The 23,182-nt window shown below is 43.9% G+C and overlaps 1 pseudogene; it reads right to left on the bottom strand.

The window, feature by feature from the left end:
- Positions 1–23,182, bottom strand: part of LOC129866960 (WW domain-containing oxidoreductase-like) — a 320,558-nt pseudogene that overhangs the window by 280,433 nt on the left and 16,943 nt on the right.

The following is a 23,182-nucleotide window of genomic DNA, read 5'->3' as shown; positions in this document are numbered from 1 at the left end:
AGATTTGGCATGGGTCCTCAGATCCTCAAAAGGTTTTACAGCTGCACCATCGAGAGCATCCTGACGGGTTGCATCACTGCCTGGTATGGAAACTGCTCAGCCTCCGACCGCAAGGCACTACAGAGGGTAGTGCGTATGGCCCAGTACATCACCGGGGCCAAGCTTCCTGCCATCCAGGACCTCTATACCAGGCAGTGTCAGAGGAAGGTCCTAAAAATTGTCAAAGACTCCAGCCACCCTAGTCATAGACTGTTCTCTCTGCTACCGCATGGCAAGTGTTACCGGAGCGCCAAGTCTAGGTCCAAGAGGCTTCTAAACAGCTTCTACCCCCAAGCCATAAGACTCCTGAACAGCTAATCAAATGGTTACCCAGACTATTTGCATTGCCCCCCCCCTCCCCACGTTGCTGCTACTCTGTTATTATCTATGTATAGCCACTTTAATAACTTTAACTACATGTTCATAATTACCAACACCGGTGCCCCCTGCACATTGACACATTGACTCTGTACTGGTACCCCTTGTATATAGCCCCGAGATAGTTATTTACTGCTGCTCTTTAATTATTTATTAATTACATTTTCTTAAAACTGCATTGTTGGTTAAGGGCTTGTAAGTAAGCATTTCACTGTAAGGTCTACACCTGGTGCATATGACAAATACAATTTGATTGACATCCTGCTATCAGTCTTTCGCTCTCTCTACTCAGCGCTCCCTCTCTCTTCTCAGTTTCTCTCACTATGCTCCCTCTCCCTCTTGTTCTGTCTCTCACTTTCTGCAATGAGCTCTCTTGCTCTTTCCCCACTCTCGCCTACCCCCCCCCCCCCCCCTCCCCCCTCCCGGTAATCAACCCAGTACTAATGGCTTATTCTTTCTGCTCCAGCAGACACATCCCACTTGTTTATTTTCCTCCACTCGTAAATCTGGGGGTACGTCACAGGCGCTAAAATATTACCGCTATAATCTCAGGTAATTATCTCTCTCTCTAACAGCTATTCCATTGCAGAGTTTTCTGTAACTCTAGCTGATGTGGGATTCAAGGGATTCCAGTTTTTGTACTGTATGTGTAGGTTAATAAAGCTCCAGCAGTGTGTACTGTATGTGTAGGTTAATAAAGCTCCAGCAGTGTGTACTGTATGTGTAGTTTAATAAAGCTCCAGCAGTGTGTACTGTATGTGTAGGTTAATAAAGCTCCAGCAGTGTGTACTGTATGTGTAGGTTAATAAAGCTCCAGCAGTGTGTTCTGTATGTGTAGGTTAATAAAGCTCCAGCAGTGTGTATGTGTAGGTTAATAAAGCTCCAGCAGTGTGTATGTGCAGGTTAATAAAGCTCCAGCAGTGTGTACTGTATGTGTAGGTTAATAAAGCTCCAGCAGTGTGTACTGTATGTGTAGGTTAATAAAGCTCCAGCAGTGTGTATGTGTAGGTTAATAAAGCTCCAGCAGTGTGTTCTGTATGTGTAGGTTAATAAAGCTCCAGCAGTGTGTATGTGCAGGTTAATAAAGCTCCAGCAGTGTGTACTGTATGTGTAGGTTAATAAAGCTCCAGCAGTGTGTATGTGTAGGTTAATAAAGCTCCAGCAGTGTGTACTGTATGTGTAGGTTAATAAAGCTCCAGCAGTGTGTACTGTATGTGTAGGTTAATAAAGCTCCAGCAGTGTGTACTGTATGTGTAGGTTAATAAAGCTCCAGCAGTGTGTACTGTATGTGTAGGTTAATAAAGCTCCAGCAGTGTGTACTGTATGTGTAGGTTAATAAAGCTCCAGCAGTGTGTATTGTATGTGTAGGTTAATAAAGCTCCAGCAGTGTGTACTGTATGTGTAGGTTAATAAAGCTCCAGCAGTGTGTATTGTATGTGTAGGTTAATAAAGCTCCAGCAGTGTGTACTGTATGTGTAGGTTAATAAAGCTCCAGCAGTGTGTACTGTATGTGTAGGTTAATAAAGCTCCAGCAGTGTGTATTGTATGTGTAGGTTAATAAAGCTCCAGCAGTGTGTACTGTATGTGTAGGTTAATAAAGCTCCAGCAGTGTGTATTGTATGTGTAGGTTAATAAAGCTCCAGCAGTGTGTACTGTATGTGTAGGTTAATAAAGCTCCAGCAGTGTGTATTGTATGTGTAGGTTAATAAAGCTCCAGCAGTGTGTATTGTATGTGTAGGTTAATAAAGCTCCAGCAGTGTGTATTGTATGTGTAGGTTAATAAAGCTCCAGCAGTGTGTATTGTATGTGTAGGTTAATAAAGCTCCAGCAGTGTGTACTGTATGTGTAGGTTAATAAAGCTCCAGCAGTGTGTATTGTATGTGTAGGTTAATAAAGCTCCAGCAGTGTGTATTGTATGTGTAGGTTAATAAAGCTCCAGCAGTGTGTATTGTATGTGTAGGTTAATAAAGCTCCAGCAGTGTGTATTGTATGTGTAGGTTAATAAAGCTCCAGCAGTGTGTATTGTATGTGTAGGTTAATAAAGCTCCAGCAGTGTGTATTGTATGTGTAGGTTAATAAAGCTCCAGCAGTGTGTATTGTATGTGTAGGTTAATAAAGCTCCAGCAGTGTGTACTGTATGTGTGGGTTAATAAAGCTCCAGCAGTGTGTATTGTATGTGTAGGTTAATAAAGCTCCAGCAGTGTGTACTGTATGTGTAGGTTAATAAAGCTCCAGCAGTGTGTATGTGTAGGTTAATAAAGCTCCAGCAGTGTGTATGTGTAGGTTAATAAAGCTCCAGCAGTGTGTATGTGTAGGTTAATAAAGCTCCAGCAGTGTGTACTGTATGTGTAGGTTAATAAAGCTCCAGCAGTGTGTATGTGTAGGTTAATAAAGCTCCAGCAGTGTGTACTGTATGTGTAGGTTAATAAAGCTCCAGCAGTGTGTACTGTATGTGTAGGTTAATAAAGCTCCAGCAGTGTGTATGTGTAGGTTAATAAAGCTCCAGCAGTGTGTATGTGCAGGTTAATAAAGCTCCAGCAGTGTGTACTGTATGTGTAGGTTAATAAAGCTCCAGCAGTGTGTACTGTATGTGCAGGTTAATAAAGCTCCAGCAGTGTGTACTGTATGTGTAGGTTAATAAAGCTCCAGCAGTGTGTATGTGTAGGTTAATAAAGCTCCAGCAGTGTGTATGTGTAGGTTAATAAAGCTCCAGCAGTGTGTATTGTATGTGTAGGTTAATAAAGCTCCAGCAGTGTGTACTGTATGTGCAGGTTAATAAAGCTCCATCAGTGTGTACTGTATGTGTAGGTTAATAAAGCTCCAGCAGTGTGTATGTGTAGGTTAATAAAGCTCCAGCAGTGTGTATTGTATGTGTAGGTTAATAAAGCTCCAGCAGTGTGTACTGTATGTGTAGGTTAATAAAGCTCCAGCAGTGTGTACTGTATGTGTAGGTTAATAAAGCTCCAGCAGTGTGTATTGTATGTGTAGGTTAATAAAGCTCCAGCAGTGTGTACTGTATGTGTAGGTTAATAAAGCTCCAGCAGTGTGTACTGTATGTGCAGGTTAATAAAGCTCCAGCAGTGTGTACTGTATGTGTAGGTTAATAAAGCTCCAGCAGTGTGTATGTGTAGGTTAATAAAGCTCCAGCAGTGTGTATTGTATGTGTAGGTTAATAAAGCTCCAGCAGTGTGTACTGTATGTGTAGGTTAATAAAGCTCCAGCAGTGTGTACTGTATGTGTAGGTTAATAAAGCTCCAGCAGTGTGTACTGTATGTGTAGGTTAATAAAGCTCCAGCAGTGTGTACTGTATGTGTAGGTTAATAAAGCTCCAGCAGTGTGTATGTGTAGGTTAATAAAGCTCCAGCAGTGTGTATGTGTAGGTTAATAAAGCTCCAGCAGTGTGTATTGTATGTGTAGGTTAATAAAGCTCCAGCAGTGTGTACTGTATGTGTAGGTTAATAAAGCTCCAGCAGTGTGTACTGTATGTGCAGGTTAATAAAGCTCCAGCAGTGTGTACTGTATGTGTAGGTTAATAAAGCTCCAGCAGTGTGTATGTGTAGGTTAATAAAGCTCCAGCAGTGTGTATGTGTAGGTTAATAAAGCTCCAGCAGTGTGTATTGTATGTGTAGGTTAATAAAGCTCCAGCAGTGTGTACTGTATGTGCAGGTTAATAAAGCTCCAGCAGTGTGTACTGTATGTGTAGGTTAATAAAGCTCCAGCAGTGTGTATGTGTAGGTTAATAAAGCTCCAGCAGTGTGTATTGTATGTGTAGGTTAATAAAGCTCCAGCAGTGTGTACTGTATGTGTAGGTTAATAAAGCTCCAGCAGTGTGTACTGTATGTGCAGGTTAATAAAGCTCCAGCAGTGTGTACTGTATGTGTAGGTTAATAAAGCTCCAGCAGTGTGTACTGTATGTGTAGGTTAATAAAGCGCCAGCAGTGTGTTCTGTATGTGTAGGTTAATAAAGCTCCAGCAGTGTGTACTGTATGTGTAGGTTAATAAAGCTCCAGCAGTGTGTACTGTATGTGTAGGTTAATAAAGCTCCAGCAGTGTGTACTGTATGTGTAGGTTAATAAAGCTCCAGCAGTGTGTACTGTATGTGTAGGTTACTAAAGCTCCAGCAGTGTGTACTGTATGTGTAGGTTAATAAAGCTCCAGCAGTGTGTACTGTATGTGTAGGTTAATAAAGCTCCAGCAGTGTGTACTGTATGTGTAGGTTAATAAAGCTCCAGCAGTGTGTACTGTATGTGTAGGTTAATAAAGCTCCAGCAGTGTGTTCTGTATGTGTAGGTTAATAAAGCTCCAGCAGTGTGTATTGTATGTGTAGGTTAATAAAGCTCCAGCAGTGTGTACTGTATGTGTAGGTTAATAAAGCTCCAGCAGTGTGTACTGTATGTGCAGGTTAATAAAGCTCCAGCAGTGTGTACTGTATGTGCAGGTTAATAAAGCTCCAGCAGTGTGTACTGTATGTGTAGGTTAATAAAGCTCCAGCAGTGTGTACTGTATGTGTAGGTTACTAAAGCTCCAGCAGTGTGTACTGTATGTGTAGGTTAATAAAGCTCCAGCAGTGTGTACTGTATGTGTAGGTTAATAAAGCTCCAGCAGTGTGTACTGTATGTGCAGGTTAATAAAGCTCCAGCAGTGTGTATGTGTAGGTTAATAAAGCTCCAGCAGTGTGTATTGTATGTGTAGGTTAATAAAGCTCCAGCAGTGTGTACTGTATGTGTAGGTTAATAAAGCTCCAGCAGTGTGTATTGTATGTGTAGGTTAATAAAGCTCCAGCAGTGTGTACTGTATGTGTAGGTTAATAAAGCTCCAGCAGTGTGTATGTGTAGGTTAATAAAGCTCCAGCAGTGTGTACTGTATGTGTAGGTTAATAAAGCTCCAGCAGTGTGTACTGTATGTGTAGGTTACTAAAGCTCCAGCAGTGTGTACTGTATGTGCAGGTTAATAAAGCTCCAGCAGTGTGTACTGTATGTGCAGGTTAATAAAGCTCCAGCAGTGTGTACTGTATGTGTAGGTTAATAAAGCTCCAGCAGTGTGTTCTGTATGTGTAGGTTAATAAAGCTCCAGCAGTGTGTACTGTATGTGTAGGTTAATAAAGCTCCAGCAGTGTGTACTGTATGTGTAGGTTACTAAAGCTCCAGCAGTGTGTACTGTATGTGTAGGTTAATAAAGCTCCAGCAGTGTGTACTGTATGTGTAGGTTAATAAAGCTCCAGCAGTGTGTACTGTATGTGTAGGTTAATAAAGCTCCAGCAGTGTGTACTGTATGTGTAGGTTAATAAAGCTCCAGCAGTGTGTATGTGTAGGTTAATAAAGCTCCAGCAGTGTGTACTGTATGTGTAGGTTAATAAAGCTCCAGCAGTGTGTATGTGCAGGTTAATAAAGCTCCAGCAGTGTGTACTGTATGTGTAGGTTAATAAAGCTCCAGCAGTGTGTATGTGTAGGTTAATAAAGCTCCAGCAGTGTGTACTGTATGTGTAGGTTAATAAAGCTCCAGCAGTGTGTACTGTATGTGTAGGTTAATAAAGCTCCAGCAGTGTGTACTGTATGTGTAGGTTACTAAAGCTCCAGCAGTGTGTACTGTATGTGTAGGTTAATAAAGCTCCAGCAGTGTGTACTGTATGTGTAGGTTAATAAAGCTCCAGCAGTGTGTACTGTATGTGTAGGTTAATAAAGCTCCAGCAGTGTGTACTGTATGTGTAGGTTAATAAAGCTCCAGCAGTGTGTATTGTATGTGTAGGTTAATAAAGCTCCAGCAGTGTGTACTGTATGTGTAGGTTAATAAAGCTCCAGCAGTGTGTACTGTATGTGTAGGTTAATAAAGCTCCAGCAGTGTGTACTGTATGTGTAGGTTAATAAAGCTCCAGCAGTGTGTACTGTATGTGTAGGTTAATAAAGCTCCAGCAGTGTGTTCTGTATGTGTAGGTTAATAAAGCTCCAGCAGTGTGTATGTGTAGGTTAATAAAGCTCCAGCAGTGTGTACTGTATGTGTAGGTTAATAAAGCTCCAGCAGTGTGTTCTGTATGTGTAGGTTAATAAAGCTCCAGCAGTGTGTTCTGTATGTGTAGGTTAATAAAGCTCCAGCAGTGTGTACTGTATGTGTAGGTTAATAAAGCTCCAGCAGTGTGTACTGTATGTGTAGGTTAATAAAGCTCCAGCAGTGTGTACTGTATGTGTAGGTTAATAAAGCTCCAGCAGTGTGTACTGTATGTGTAGGTTAATAAAGCTCCAGCAGTGTGTTCTGTATGTGTAGGTTAATAAAGCTCCAGCAGTGTGTACTGTATGTGTAGGTTACTAAAGCTCAAGCAGTGTGTACTGTATGTGCAGGTTAATAAAGCTCCAGCAGTGTGTACTGTATGTGTAGGTTAATAAAGCTCCAGCAGTGTGTATGTGTAGGTTAATAAAGCTCCAGCAGTGTGTACTGTATGTGTAGGTTAATAAAGCTCCAGCAGTGTGTACTGTATGTGTAGGTTAATAAAGCTCCAGCAGTGTGTACTGTATGTGCAGGTTAATAAAGCTCCAGCAGTGTGTATGTGCAGGTTAATAAAGCTCCAGCAGTGTGTATGTGTAGGTTAATAAAGCTCCAGCAGTGTGTACTGTATGTGTAGGTTAATAAAGCTCCAGCAGTGTGTACTGTATGTGTAGGTTAATAAAGCTCCAGCAGTGTGTATGTGTAGGTTAATAAAGCTCCAGCAGTGTGTACTGTATGTGTAGGTTAATAAAGCTCCAGCAGTGTGTACTGTATGTGTAGGTTAATAAAGCTCCAGCAGTGTGTACTGTATGTGTAGGTTAATAAAGCTCCAGCAGTGTGTACTGTATGTGTAGGTTAATAAAGCTCCAGCAGTGTGTACTGTATGTGTAGGTTAATAAAGCTCCAGCAGCTGTATGAGGCTGACAGCCTTGCTGGCCTTGGAGACGTTTCTACAGGATCACATGGGCCCCTTGGAGGGCAAACGACTTGGCTGTCTCAAAACCTACACACAGAGGGAGGGAGGGAGGGAGGGAGGGAGGGAGGGAGGGAGGGAGGGAGGGAGGGAGGGAGGGAGGGAGGGAGGGAGCAACATAGAGAGGGTGGAAGTAGAAAAGAGTGAGACAGGGAGAGGAGGGAGACAGAGTAATGCGTTAAAGATGAGTTATTTTGGGAGATAATGTGGAGATACTCAGGGCAGTTGACTGTGAAGGGGTAAAAGATGGGTTAGAATCCATATCTATGTTGCATATAATTTATATCACTGAGGAGGGAGCCAAAGGGTCGACTGGGGAAAGTTAATCATGTCTCTGTGAAGTGATGACACTGATTGAATTAATGTGGTTCGGGGCTTCACCCGCTAGTCCCCGATACAGTTATAGGAAACCAACCACAAGCCATCTCAGAAGGTATCACTATCATCTGACTGTACTGAGAGAAACATGGAGATTCATATTGGTTGGAGTGGTAATGTGGTATCAATTATACTAGCAATAATAACAATGATGTTGATGATATGGTTAACAACGGAAGTTATAGAGAAGACCACTAGAAAATCAGAACCATTCAAATGACTTGAGAAGAAGTTCCATATCAAACCTTGGTGTGATATTCTAGCACTTCAAAGACTGACTGATAAGAACATTTTTGACATGAAAAGTTGTTCTGATAGGAACTGGATTTATCCAACTCATGTAGTCACGATAAAACTAACAAAAAAAACAAGATAGAGACGGAAGTTATTTTCCAAGTTTCCAGTCTAAATGGGTCATTTCAACCCAGAGGTAGAATTCATTTACAAGATTAACTTTTCCTTCAATCATATATTTATTTCTTGTTAAGAAGTCGATATTAACAGCGTGCAATAAACCGTTCAGTATCCACTCATTTACACATCTTTAATAAACAGAAACAGACACACACACACACGTAGAGTGGTGAGTGACAGACCGATAGGGCAGGTTTGTGCACACTAAGTGGTTGTGGCGGAGAGGAGCAGAGAGGAGGCACGGCAGACAGCCAGTATCACAGCCAGCGTGGATTAAAACCAACCGGTAATTAGATTAGGTCTTAATCTGATTTTCATTAAGTGGAGACCTAGGAGGCCTAATTGTGAGTGGAGTGTTAAATAGTAATATCTATTAAAACTGTAAATTGGAGTGGGATTGGAGGGGCTCTCTGACAACTGAAGCATGGAATTAAATTATATGACACCTTACTAGGAGTAAGAGAGAGAGAGCGCTGCCTGTGCTAATGGTCCCCTCACAATAATAACTACATGAAAGAAGTGGAAGAGTTGCACTCTGACGTTTGGATAAAAATAGTAGATAAACACTTTTGAAAATGTATTTGAACAGGCATACTTACATACCAAGTGTACTCTATCTATTTCTCTCCTCCACCCCCCCTGCAGTTAAAATACAATGTGAGAATTATTACATAATATGTGAAAGTTTCTCAAACAATATCTGATTTACGTTAAACAAAGAACCGGAAAGCAACAAACCCAAGGTTGGACATAAACTTACAAATTATAAACAGCAATCAGAACAGGACGACAGGCAGGCATGCATGCTACAGCTTAAACAACGATTATTCCATCCTGTCTAAATTGAACAAGAACACTGGCAGCTGGGTAAACAACGCCACCTCACACTCACTTGTTGTGTGTACCAAGCATGAAAGTGAAATTAATCGACACCAGTGTTTTCCATAATGGAGTACAAATTAGAATTTGGCAGCAACAACAACAACATGGGCGAGGGAGCTGTGTTTTCTTCATGACAAATAACAAGGACTTGACATTAATTGTGAAATAACGAGAATGACGTTGGTTTACAGAGGCTTCCCGCCCTCACGCCTGTGTTTCCCTTGGTGCCGAGATTAGTTCCTGGTCAGGTGAACAACAGGGGAGGTTATTTAGCGTGGCACCCAGACTGTAGAACATGACAGGAGGTCAGGCTGAGGTGTGTTCTACTCAAGGATATAAAGAGGCCATGTAATACTCCTCAGCAAGCGTTTAGAGGGAAACACAAAGCACATTTTTCGGGCTGGTTACCCAGACCCAGATGAAGCCTACTCCAGGATTAAAAAGCATTCTCAATGGAGAAGTTTCCTTAACAGTGCTTATAATCGAGACTACCAGCAAATGAGGACCAGAGAGTTACAGCAACTTGCTCAGATTCACAGCCTCCATCATACCACCCTGCATACCACTGCTGGCTTGCTTCTGAAGCTAAGCAGGGTTGGTCCTGGTCAGTCCCTGGATGGGAGACCAGATGCTGCTGGAAGTGGTGTTGGAGGGCCAGTAGGAGGCACTCTTTCCTCTGGTCTAAAAAATATCCCAATGCCCCAGGGCAGTGATTGGGGACACTGTCCTGTATAGGGTGCTGTCTTTCGGATGGGACGTTAAACGGGTGTCCTGACTCTCTGAGGTCATTAAAGATCCCATGGCACTTATCGTAAGAGTAGGGGTGTTAACCCCGGTGTCCTGGCTAAATTCCCAATCTGGCCCTCAAAACCATCATGGTCACCTAATAATCCCCAGTTTACAATTGGCTCATTCATCCCCCTCCTCTCCCCTGTAACTATTCCCCAGGTCGTTGCTGCAAATGAGAACGTGTTCTCAGTCAACTTACCTGGTAAAAATAAAATAAATAAAAAATTATAATACTGTATTACTACTGTATTGTATAACCAGTGTGAAATCTCTATGAACCAGTGGGTGGATGCTCTGCATGGTACATTAGGATCCTGGCCATCCTGATATCCCCAATAATGAGTGTGATTTAACGCTCTGTTTGTCCATATTCCCTCCGTACACAGGTGTATTGGCTCAGCCTAATGAGATCATTACCAGTAAACCTGTTTATTTGGCAAATGGAAAAACAACTCTACATCTGCGTCCAAAGGAGCATTTAAGTAAAATGAGTTGTGTTGATTTGGGCAAAGAGAGCTCAAATCAGATTCTCTCCCTCCCTCCCTCTCAAACAGATTGGTGCCTCCTCCACACCTGCTCTTATGAGCGCTCTAATTCTCCTCCATTCCAACTGCAGCCCTTCCATTAGTCCCAGGGAGGTGGTGTCACCCCAAAAGTGGGATGTATGGTTTGTAATTACAGCCCAGGGGTGAGTTGTTCCAACTGAGAGGCCTGGAGTGCTTCTATTACCCCTGGCCTGGCCCCTCTTAACCCCCACCTTGCCCCACACACTCCCCTCATGCTCCACATTGCATGGCCTTTCACACACACCTCCATGACCCCTCCCCACTCCCCATGTGACCACCTATAACTCCCACCGCAATCTCTCATCAAGACCTCCCATCACACTGGTCACCTCAGCCTTTACTTTACCTTTACAAACACAGACAGACTTCATCATGGCCTCCAATAACACCGGTCAACCCTGTCCCTACGGTAACAGGTTACACACACACACATCACTGTCATCAAAATCCGCCCTCCCCTTCCCGTAGCTTTCATCTCATCATCCCCACACTGTAAACCCGATGGGTCTATAAACTACTTGACTACACACAATAACCCAGTAGCCTTTCATTTGATTCCACTGAGGGGCTTTAAGCACATATATGTATTCCATCCTCTCTCTAACCATTCCAGTTAAATTATATTAGAGCTGTAATCATTATCGAACCCTCCTGGCCTCCAGCGCAATTCCCTCACATGTTACACCAGTTTGGGTCTGCGTTGTGAATTTGATCCAAGGTTAATAAAGTTGAATAATTTGACTAACCAACCATAACTGGTTCTCATTATGAAGCCAATAAACATCTTCCTCAGAGAGGACATGAAATGCCTGTTGTAAAGCTCAATTTCCTCAGTTAGAATAACACCAGTTATCTCCAAGGAGGAGACAGAGGACTTTACACAAGAGATTGTCCCACAGTGAAGATGTATACATACACGCAAGCTTGTTTGCACAAATACAGTGTATACACACACACACAGACCCACACCCATTACAAACTTGCGCTGCATGCCCCCGTCTCCAGGAGCATCTTCTTATGCATCTACTTCCTCCTAGTCAATCCCAGTATGAATAATGAATCCCCTCCTTACCAAGCAGTGGGTTTAACGCATGGCTGGGCCACTCTTTAAGGGCTCCTTATTCACAAACAGCAGTGGTGCAGTAAATACCAGGGCTTTGCTGCCAATTTAATGGCAGTTATGTTTGACAAATCTGCCTCAATCTAATGCTCCATCACAAAGCCTGGCATTGGGCTTAATCTGCACACTGAGCCTCACTCCTCTCTGCTCCGCAACTGGCTGCATCAGTTTAGTGATATGTCCTTCCAGAGAGAGGAGAAAGCAGGCCTAGCTCATAATCCACACAACACAGGGATCAACGCAAACACTGAACAATGACACTCTTTCATGAATAACAAATAACATTTAAAGACCTAAAACACTAAGGGAATGATGTTCAGAGATAGAGATATATGCTACATCTTTCAGTCCCTAATACCTTGTTATTCACTAGTTGTCCCTCCTTCTAACTCTCCTCTGCTTCTTACTGTGACATTGATCCACTACCAACACCATGTGAAATTCACAGCATGAATGAGACAGGGGGCTTTCCCAGGTCTCTCACACACACACACACACACACACACACACACACACACACACGCACGCGCGCGCACACACACGCACGCACACACACGCGCGCGCGCGACTGGGGAAAGCTATTTAGATACAATTCTCAGCTTGTTCAGACACTTTAGACAAAGTACCACAACTGTAAACCAGCAATCTAAAATGTCCTCTATAAAATCTTGCATTTCATGTCCAATTGAAATCAAAACACAAATCATGCACACAAAAAATCTATGTTATCCCAGTGAAATGAAATGTTCAGCAAACGTTAGAAATTAAACGTACATCTTAATAAGAAATAAATGAATCAAACTGATAAAAAATAATAAGAATTCAATAATCCTTTTACAGAAGTCTTATTTGTGCAGCCCGTCCTGATGGATATGGATGGGTTGCATGTAGTCCTGCTGTAGTGAGACAGAGAGGGTCACTAGGACCATAACTAACCATTACTAAACCATATGTCATATTATCAAGTTAATAACATGACACCCCAGAGACCTACACTCCTCCCATGAGCACACACAGGCCCTACAGAGTATCTAGCGCACACATGTAACACTATGTATGGATGTAGATATTCCATACAAATATATGCTTCGCCTCATTCACATGTTCTATTGTCAGTAGTGAAGATATGATAGAAACAGAACCTGTCACATTGTTCAGTATGGATGAGAATAGCCTTAACAGGTGTGAACATGCAGAGGACAAAGTGTTGACAGTTGTCAGGTTTAGTATTATGAAGCACTATCAATAAAACTTGTAATAAAAGTTTTTTTTAAAAGGTGACAACAATATTGATTGGCTCTCAGAATTTGAACAGAGGAGACTACCTTGCCCTGGACCATGCAGAACCGCTACAAATAATGCTAACAATCAGTGATGTAGTGGTAAAATATATATATATATATATATATATATATATATATATATATATATATATATATATATATATATATATATATATATACACACACAGTGGGGAGAAGAAGTATTTGATACACTGCCGATTTTGCAGGTTTTCCTACTTACAAAGCATGTAGAGGTCTGTAATTTTTATCATAGGTACACTTCAACTGTGAGAGACGGAATCTAAAACAAAAATCCAGAAAATCACATTGTATGATTTTTAAGTAATTAATTTGCATTTTATTGCATGACATAAGTATTTGATACATCAGAAAAGCAGGACTTAATATTTGGTACAGAAACCTTTGTTTGCAATTACAGAGATCATACATTTCCTGTAGTTCTTGACCAGGTTTGCACACACTGCAGCAGGGATTTTGGCCCACTCCTCCATACAGACCTTCTCCAGATCCTTCAGGTTTCGGGGCTGTCGCTGGGCAATACGGACTTTCAGCTCCCTCCAAAGATTTTCTATTGGGTTCAGGCCTGGAGACTGGCTAGGCCACTCCAGGACCTTGAGATGCTTCTTATGGAGCCACTCCTTAGTTGCCCTGGCTGTGTGTTTCGGGTCGTTGTCATGCTGGAAGACCCAGCCACGACCCATCTGCAATGCTCTTACTGAGGGAAGGAGGTTGTTGGCCAAGATCTCGCGATACATGGCCCCATCCATCCTCCCTTCAATACGGTGCAGTCGTCCTGTCCCCTTTGCAGAAAAGCATCCCCAAAGAATGATGTTTCCACCTCCATGCTTCATGGTTGGGATAGTGTTCTTGGGGTTGTACTCATCCTTCTTCTTCCTCCAAACACGGCGAGTGGAGTTTAGACCAAAAAGCTCTATTTTTGTGTCATCAGACCACATGACCGTCTCCCATTCCTCCTCTGGATCATCCAGATGGTCATTGGCAAACTCCAGACGGGCCTGGACATGCGCTGGCTTGAGCAGGGGGACCTTGCGTGCGCTGCAGGATTTTAATCCATGACGGCGTAGTGTGTTACTAATGATTTTCTTTGAGACTGTGGTCCCAGCTCTCTTCAGGTCATTGACCAGGTCCTGCCGTGTAGTTCTGGGCTGATCCCTCACTTTCCTCATGATCATTGATGCCCCACGAGGTGAGATCTTGCATGGAGTCCCAGACCGAGGGTGATTGACCGTCATCTTGAACTTCTTCCATTTTCTAATAATTGCGCCAACAGTTGTTGCCTTCTCACCAAGCTGCTTGCCTATTGTCCTGTAGCCCATCCCACCCTTGTGTAGGTCTACAATTTTATCCCTGATGTCCTTACACAGCTCTCTGGTCTTGGCCATTGTGGAGAGGTTGGAGTCTGTTTGATTGAGTGTGTGGACAGGTGTCTTTTATACAGGTAACGAGTTCAAACAGGTGCAGTTAATACAGGTAATGAGTGGAGAACAGGAGGGCTTCTTAAAGAAAAACTAACAGGTCTGTGAGAGCCGGAATTCTTACTGGTTGGTAGGTGATCAAATACTTATGTCATGCAATAAAATGCAAATGAATTACTTAAAAATCATACAATGTGATTTTCTGGATTTTTGTTTTAGATACCGTCTCTCACAGTTGAAGTGTACCTATGATAAAAGTAACAGACCTCTACATGATTTGTAAGTAGGAAAACCTGCAAAATTGGCAGTGTATCAAATACTTGTTCTCCCCACTGTAGGTGGGTAAACTGATCACCGGTTGCAGTGAAGAAAGTAACGCTCCCCATACTTTCAATGGATTTTTCCACAAAAGGTGGTTAAACTGTTAGGCAAAACAAAAGGTGGTTAAACTGTTATGCAAAACAAAAGGTGGTTAAACTGTTAGGCAAAACAAAAGGTGGTTAAACTGTTAGGCAAAACAAAAGGTGGTTAAACTGTTATGCAAAACAAAAGGTGGTTAAACTGTTATGCAAAACAAAAGATGGTTAAACTGTTATGCAAAACAAAAAGGTGGTTAAACTGTTAGGCAAAACAAAAGATGGTTAAACTGTTAGGCAAAACAAAAGATGGTTAAACTGTTAAGCAAAACAAAAGATGGTTAAACTGTTAGGCAAAACAAAAGATGGTTAAACTGTTATGCAAAACAAAAGATGGTTAAACTGTTATGCAAAACAAAAGATGGTTAAACTGTTATGCAAAACAAAAAGGTGGTTAAACTGTTAGGCAAAACAAAAGATGGTTAAACTGTTAGGCAAAACAAAAGGTGGTTAAACTGTTAGGCAAAACAAAAGGTGGTTAAACTGTTAGGCAAAACAAAAGGTGGTTAAACTGTTATGCAAAACAAACGATGGTTAAACTGTTAGGCAAAACAAAAGGTGGTTAAACTGTTAGGCAAAACAAAAGATGGTTAAACTGTTATGCAAAACAAAAGATGGTTAAACTGTTATGCAAAACAAAAGATGGTTAAACTGTTATGCAAAACAAAAAGGTGGTTAAACTGTTAGGCAAAACAAAAGATGGTTAAACTGTTAGGCAAAACAAAAGATGGTTAAACTGTTAAGCAAAACAAAAGATGGTTAAACTGTTAGGCAAAACAAAAGGTGGTTAAACTGTTAGGCAAAACAAAAGGTGGTTAAACTGTTAGGCAAAACAAAAGATGGTTAAACTGTTATGCAAAACAAAAGATGGTTAAACTGTTAGGCAAAACAAAAGATGGTTAAACTGTTATGCAAAACAAAAGGTGGTTAAACTGTTATGCAAAACAAAAGATGGTTAAACTGTTATGCAAAACAAAAGGTGGTTAAACTGTTAGGCAAAACAAAAGATGGTTAAACTGTTAGGCAAAACAAAAGATGGTTAAACTGTTAGGCAAAACAAAAGGTGGTTAAAGTGTGTATACTTGTGTTTACCCTCTAGTTCTCCTTTGCTGCTGCCAGTGACTGTAGCCCTTTAAAGGAAGCATGAGTTTTTACTCACCAAAGTAACAACACAATGTGGTCAAATACTTAGTAACTTGGTTGTAGTCACGATCTGGTTACCTTCTTGTTGCGGTTTTACATATATATTAACTTATTTCTAGAGATCTTCTAAACTACCCACAATGCACTATTTATCAACGTCATATGGAAAATATACTCTGCATTAGCTAGCTAGAGATGGCTAATGTTAGCTACTAGCCATGCAGACCGAGTGTTGGCAGAGGTGAGCTTCAATCCACCAATCACAAGGAGGTGTGATGTAAACAACCAATCAGATTTCCCACACGTGGGGGCCACATGATCCTGCTCGGCTGCTCTGCTCCTGCACCAGCAAGCTTGCCTTTGCCTCAAAAGGAACGTGGAAAATGTTTTCCTGCCTGCTCTAAATGTTTAGTAACTCGGCTGCTCTTCGTTTATTTTTCATCCTCCAATTTGTTTGGTCAACTTTTTGGCCTGTTCTCTGTGAAATAGGCTACCAGAGTTATTCAACCTTGGCTTAGTACTAGCGTGCTACAGTAGCTGACTAACTGTGCTGTTGTGATAATTTCCATCTGCCTGGAGCCTTCCTCCAATCTCTGTCTTATTGTTGATGCTTCCCCTCGTTACCTGTGCCCAATGCCGCCTCTTGATTATTGCCTCTGGAATCAATCTATTTTGGATTTACCTCACTATATTGGATTAGCTGACCCTCCCTCGGCCTGTGAAATGGCCTCTCCTTCTGAAGCCCCTCTCTCCTTGGCGCTTCTTTGGTAGCTAACTCAGCCGTCAATCGGTAAGTCTCCGCTCTCTATGGCTTATATCTGCTGGCTTTTTTGTGTGTGTTCTGTGGGTTCCTACCTGTGCTAGACTAGTTGGTGTTATTCTCTGGCTTACTACATACAGTTGAAGTCGGAAGTTTACATACACCTTAGCCAAATACATTTAAACTCAGTTTTTCACAATTCCTGACATTTAATCGTAGTAAAGAGTCCCTGTCTTAGGTCAGTTAGGATCACAACTTTATTTTAAGAATGTGAAATGTCAGAACGATATTAGAGAGAATGATTTATTTTAGATTTTATTTATTTCATCACATTCCCAGTGGGTCAGAAGTTTACATACACTCAATTAGTATTTGGTAGCATTGCCTTTAAATTGTTTAACTTGGGTCAAACGTTTCATGTAGCCTTCCACAAGCTTCCCAAAATAAGTTGGGTGAATTTTGGCCCATTCCTACTGACAGAGCTGGTGTAACTGAGTCAGGCTTGTAGGCCTCATTGCTCGCACACGCTTTTTCAGTTCTGCCCACAAATTTTCAATAGGATTGAGGTCAGGGCTTTGTGATGGACACTCCATTACCTTGACTTTGTTGTCAAGCCATTTTGCCACAACTTTGGAAGTATGCTTGGGGTCATTGTCCATTTTGAAGACCCATTTGCCAGCAGCATACCACCCTGCATACCACTGCTGGCTTGCTTCTGAAGCTAAGCAGGGTTGGTCCTGGTCAGTCCCTGGATGGGAGACCAGATGCTGCTGGAAGTGGTGTTGGAGGGCCAGTAGGAGGCACTCTTTCCTCTGGTCTAAGAAATATCCCAATGCCCCAGGGCAGTGATTGGGGACACTGCCCTGTGTAGGGTGCCGTCTTTCGGATGGGACGTTAAAACGGGTGTCCTGACTCTCTGAGGTCATTAAAGATCCCATGGCACTTATCGTAAGAGTAGGGGTGTTAACCCCGGTGTCCTGGCTAAATTCCCAATCTGGCCCTCAAACCATCATGGTCACCTAATAATCCCCAGTTTACAATTGGCTCATTCATCCCCCTCCTCTCCCCTGTAACTATTCCCCAGGTTGTTGCTGCAAATGAGAACCTGTTCTCAGTCAACTTACCTGGTAAAATAACGGTAAAATAAAAAAATAAAAATAAAAAATAAATTTGCGACCAAGCTTTAACTTTCTGACTGATGTCTTGAGATGTTATCTGAATATATCCACAATTTCCCTTCTTGATTCTCTACATGATGCTGCCACCCCCATGCTTCACGGTTGGGATGGTGTTCTTCGGCTTGCAAGCCTCTACCTTTTTCCTCCAAACATAATGATGGTCAACCCAAAACCAACATAGAAACGGAAAACATAGACTGCCCACTCAAAACTCATGCCCTGACCATCACACACATACAAAACAACAGAAAACAGGTCAGGAACGTGACAGAATCCCCCCCTCAAGGTGCGAACGCCGGGCGCACCAGCACAAAGTCCAGGGGAGGGTCTGGGTGGGCATCTGACCACGGTGGTGGCTCAGGCTCCGGACGCTGTCCCCACACCACCATAGTCACTCCCCGCTTCTGTATTCCCCTCCCAATGACCACCCTCCAACTAAAACCACCTAAATGAAGGGGCAGCACCGGGATAAGGGCCAGCACCGCGATACGGGCCAGCACCGGGATAAGGGGCGGCAGGTCCTGGCTGAGGGACTCTGGCAGGTCCGGGCTGAGGGACTCTGGCAGGTCCGGGCTGAGGGACTCTGGCAGGTCCGGGCTGAGGGACTCTGGCAGGTCCGGGCTGAGGGACTCTGGCAGGTCCGGGCTGTAGGGCAGCTCATGACTGTAGGGCAGCTCATGACTGTAGGGCAGCTCATGACTGTAGGGCAGCTCATGACTGTTGGGCAGCTCATGACTGTTGGGCAGCTCATGACTGGAGGGCAGCACATGACTGGAGGGCAGCTCATGACTGGAGGGCAGCTCATGACTGGAGGGCAGCTCCTGACTGAAGGGCAGCTCCTGACTGGAGGGCAGCTCATGACTGAAGGGCAGCTCATGACTCTAGGGCAGCTCATGACTGTAGGGCAGCTCATAACTGTAGGGCAGCTCATGACTGTAGGGCAGCTCATGACTGGCGGGCGTCTCTGGCAGCTCATGACTGTAGGGCAGCTCTGACAGCTCCTGACTGGCTGGCGTCTCTGGCAGCTCCTGACTGGCTGGCGGCTCTGGCAGCTCCTGACTGGCTGGTGGCTCTGGCAGCTCCTGACTGGCTGGCGGCTCTGGCAGCTCCTGACTGGCTAGCGGCTCTGGCAGCTCCTGACTGGCTGGCGGCTCTGGCAGCTCCTGACTGACGGACGGCTCTAGCGGCTCCTGACTGGCTGGCGGCTCTGGCAGCTCCTGACTGACGGAAGGCTCTAGCGGCTCCTGACTGACGGGCGGCTCTAATGGCTCGGGACAGTCGGGCGGCTCTAATGGCTCGTGGCAGACGGATGGCTCAGAAGGCGCTGTGCAGACGGATGGCTCAGAAGGCGCTGGACAGACAGATGGCTCAGAAGGCGCTGGGCAGACAGATGGCTCAGACGGCGCTGGGCAGACAGATGGCTCAGACGGCGCTGGGCAGACAGATGGCTCAGACGGCGCTGGGCAGACAGATGGCTCAGACGGCGCTGGGCAGACAGATGGCTCAGACGGCGCTGGGCAGACAGATGGCTCAGACGGCGCTGGGCAGACAGATGGCTCAGACGGCGCTGGGCAGACAGATGGCTCAGACGGCGCTGGGCAGACAGATGGCTCAGACGGCGCTGGGCAGACAGATGGCTCAGACGGAGCTGGGCAGACGGCCGACTCTGCCCTGCTGAGGCGCACAGTAGGCCTGGTGCGTGGTGCCGGAACTGGAGGTACCGGGATGACGGCACGCACTTCAAGGCTAGTGCGGGGAGCAGGGACAGGGCACACTGACTTCTCGAAGCGCACTATAGGCCTGGTGCGTGGTACCGGAACTGGAGGTACCGGGCTGAGGGCACGCACCTCAGGGTGAGTGCGGGGAGAAGGAACAGTGCGTACAGGGCTCTGGAGACGCACAGATGGCTTAGTGCGTGGTGACGGAACTGGAGGCACTGGGCTGGAGACACGCACCATAGGGAGAGTGCGTGGAGGAGGAACAAGGCTCTGGAGACGCACAGGTGGCTTAGTGCACAGGTGGCTTAGTGCGTGGTGCCGGAACTGGTGGTACTGGGCTGGGGCGAGGAGGTAGCACCGGAAATACCGGACCGTGTAGGCGTACTGGCTCCCTTGAGCACTGAGCCTGCCCAACCTTACCTGGTTGCATGCTCCCCGTAGCCCGTCCAGTGCTGGGAGGTGGAATAACCCGCACCGGGCTATGTAGGCGAACCGGGGACACCATGCGTAAGGCTGGTGCCATGTAAGCCGGCCCAAGGAGACGTACTGGTGGCCAGATATGTAGAGCCGGCTTCATGGCACTTGGCTCAATGCTCAAACTAGTTCTACCAGTGCGGGGAGGTGGAATAACCCGCACCGGGCTATGTACACGTACAGGAGACACCGTGCGCTCTACTGCGTAACACGGTGTCTGCCCGTACTCCCGCTCTCCACGGTTAGCCTGGGAAGTGGGCGCAGGTCTCCTACCTGCCCTCGGCCCACTACCTCTTGGCCCACTACCTCTTAGCCTCCCCCCCCCAAGAAATTTTTGGGTAGTACTCACGGGCTTTTCGGGCTTCAGTGCTAGACGTGTCCCCTCATAATGCCGGTTCCTCTCTCCGGTCTCCTCCGCTCTCCGAGCTGCCTCCCGCTGTTCCCATGGGCGGTGATTCACCTCCACTTTAGCCCATGGTCCCTTTCCTTCCATGATCTCATCCCAAGACCATAAATCCTGCTTCGTGCGCTGTCGTTGCTGTCCATTAACCCGCTGCTTGATCTGGGTTTGGTGGGTGATTCTGTAACACGCTTCCTCCTTCTCCTCATCAGAAGAGGAGTAGCATGGATTTGACCAACGTGCAGCGGGTTGTGAATACATCATGAAACTTTATTTACAAGACAAACTAAACACACGAAGAACACTTGATAATTTTACAAAACAACAAAACGAAGAAGACAGACCTGAACGAGAGTACTTACATAAAACACGAAGAACGCACGGACAGGGAAAACAGACTACACAAAAACCGAACAAACGCTACAGTCCCGTGTGGTACACCGACAAGGACACAGGAGACAATCACCCACAAACAAACAGTGAGAACAACCTACCTTAATATGACTCTCAATTAGAGGAAAACGCAAATCACCTGCCTCTAATCAAGAGCCATACCAGGCAACCCAAAACCAACATAGAAACGGAAAACATAGACTGCCCACCCAAAACTCACGCCCTGACCATCACACACATACAAAACAACAGAAAACAGGTCAGGAACGTGACAGTTGGAAAAATGACTTGTTTCATGCACAAATAGCTGTCCTAACAGACTTGCCAAAACTATAGTTTGTTAGCAAGAAATTTGTGGAGTGGTTGAAAAACTAGTTTTAATGACTGCAACCTAAGTGTATGTAAACTTCTGAATTCAACTGTAGCTATGTCAACCGTGGTAGTTGGCCAACTAGGCTAGTTAGCTGGCTAGGCTAGCTAGCAGGCTAAAATAACAAAGTTTAGCTGGCTGGCTGGCTTGCTAAGATAACTGCATATACTGGTAGCATTATTTTGTTTTAACTGGGTAGATGGTGTTAAGTATTTCCAAAATGTTGGTTTATGCTAATGTAGTGGTAAGCAACTGGCTGACTCATGCAGTGCGAAAGTAACGTTAGCAGGCTGTTAGGACTAATGTTAGCAGGCTAGTAGGGCTAACGTTACCAGGCTAGTTGGCTAGCAACCATGCAAGCTGATTTGAAACAAGAAATTCAGAAAGTATTCGCTTGTAAGTTGGCTGACAATTTGATTGAAAACAGTGCAATAAGTGCTAATAAGTGAAAAAGCATTAGTACTAATAGTACTAATGATTTAGTTTAATTTGAAGTTATACACTTGAAGTTATTTCTGTTAGAGTTTACATTACAGGGAATAGGCTGGCTTGCCGGGTCCTCCATAGTACGTCACAACCAGCAAAAAAACATTTTCCCGGCATGACTTCGGCATTCTTCGGTTTTATGTAATAACTAGAAAAATAGAAAAGTGAGGTGTAACTTCGCATTGGGACTTTTGATGGATATACTATGTTACATATACTATGCAAATCCATGTTACATGTGGTTACGTTTATGCTACCTACCCTTTAAAGACAAGCAGTACAGTGGAGCCTTGGCCTGTAATTACAGTAACTGTGTAGAGTTAGTTAGTTGAATGGAGGATAATGAAGGCTAGAGAAAGGGCTATTAATGGGGATGGATGGGATGCTTGAGTCAGGGTCACAGTCACTACAGGATCAATGGTACACATACAGGTGGACCGGAGGGCTAGAGAACACTACCTTTACACAGAGAGAGAGAGAGAGAGAGAGAGAGAGAGAGAGAGAGACAGAGAGAGAGAGGGAAAGAGAGAAAGAGAGGGAAAGAGAGAGAGATAGGGGGAAAGAGAGAGAGACAGTGACCATTCATTTCCATTACTGCAATTAAAGACACAATAGGGGTTCTTACTAGTTTTTAAATTACAAAGGAGGGAGGGAGAAAAGAAGACTAATGCTGTGAATACAGAACAGTGATCACATTAACGAGACGCACCACAGTCCTGTATCACCTTCCAGCAATATTACCAGCGCCTATTCAGGCCTGTTCACAAAACCATACCGCATTACATTTCATGCATAAATGGCCTCATATATGTACATTCCCCATGTATTAAGAGCTAAATTAACACAGTAAAATGGAAACATGTAATTTAAATAATAGCCCGCTAACGTTATAGTGAAAAATAAATGTCATCGTATTGCCTGTTGAAACAATCCCCTTGACCAAATGAATGGGCACTATTGATGCAATTAAAATTCCCACTGTGTCTAGTCAATTGGCATAAGCACATTTCACACATAGGCCATGGGGATGTCAAGAGAGCTCGCTACTGGTGGCAATTACTATTGGCATACTGTTCATTATAGCAGATTAATTAATATACAGTACACTGGGAGAAAAGTAGAGGATAAAGGTACATGTAAATGTGTGTTCATTAGACATTGACACTTCAGAAAAAACATTGAACTGTAGACAATATTAGTAATAATAATAATATCAATGGGTTATTTTGTTTAGAATTGTGTCTGATACTTTTTGATAATTTTAACTGAAAAACAAAAACTCCCCGTCACTGAGGAAAATAAACTAGAGACAGGGCTCAATGCATCACAGTTATTCAGAATCAATGGACCAACAGCGAAACCTATAGTTAAAATATCAAAGTGTATTTTTGATAGATTATATATTCTGTATCTTAAAGCGGCAATCTGCAGTTCGAACAATAACGATGCCACCAGCCACTGATTTGGTAAACATCTGAGGGATGGGGGTAGAGAAATGTAACCACTCAAATTCATAGATAGAGCTATGGACACAAGGACTGACCATTCATGATTTCAAAATTATAGTTTTAGCCATGTTTTGAGGCTAT

Source organism: Salvelinus fontinalis, chromosome 12 (genome assembly GCF_029448725.1).
Source record: "Salvelinus fontinalis isolate EN_2023a chromosome 12, ASM2944872v1, whole genome shotgun sequence".
Classification (NCBI taxonomy): Eukaryota; Metazoa; Chordata; class Actinopteri; order Salmoniformes; family Salmonidae; genus Salvelinus; species Salvelinus fontinalis.
The sequence above is the reverse complement of the archived record's forward strand: the minus strand, read 5'-3'. Positions and strand labels throughout refer to the sequence as shown.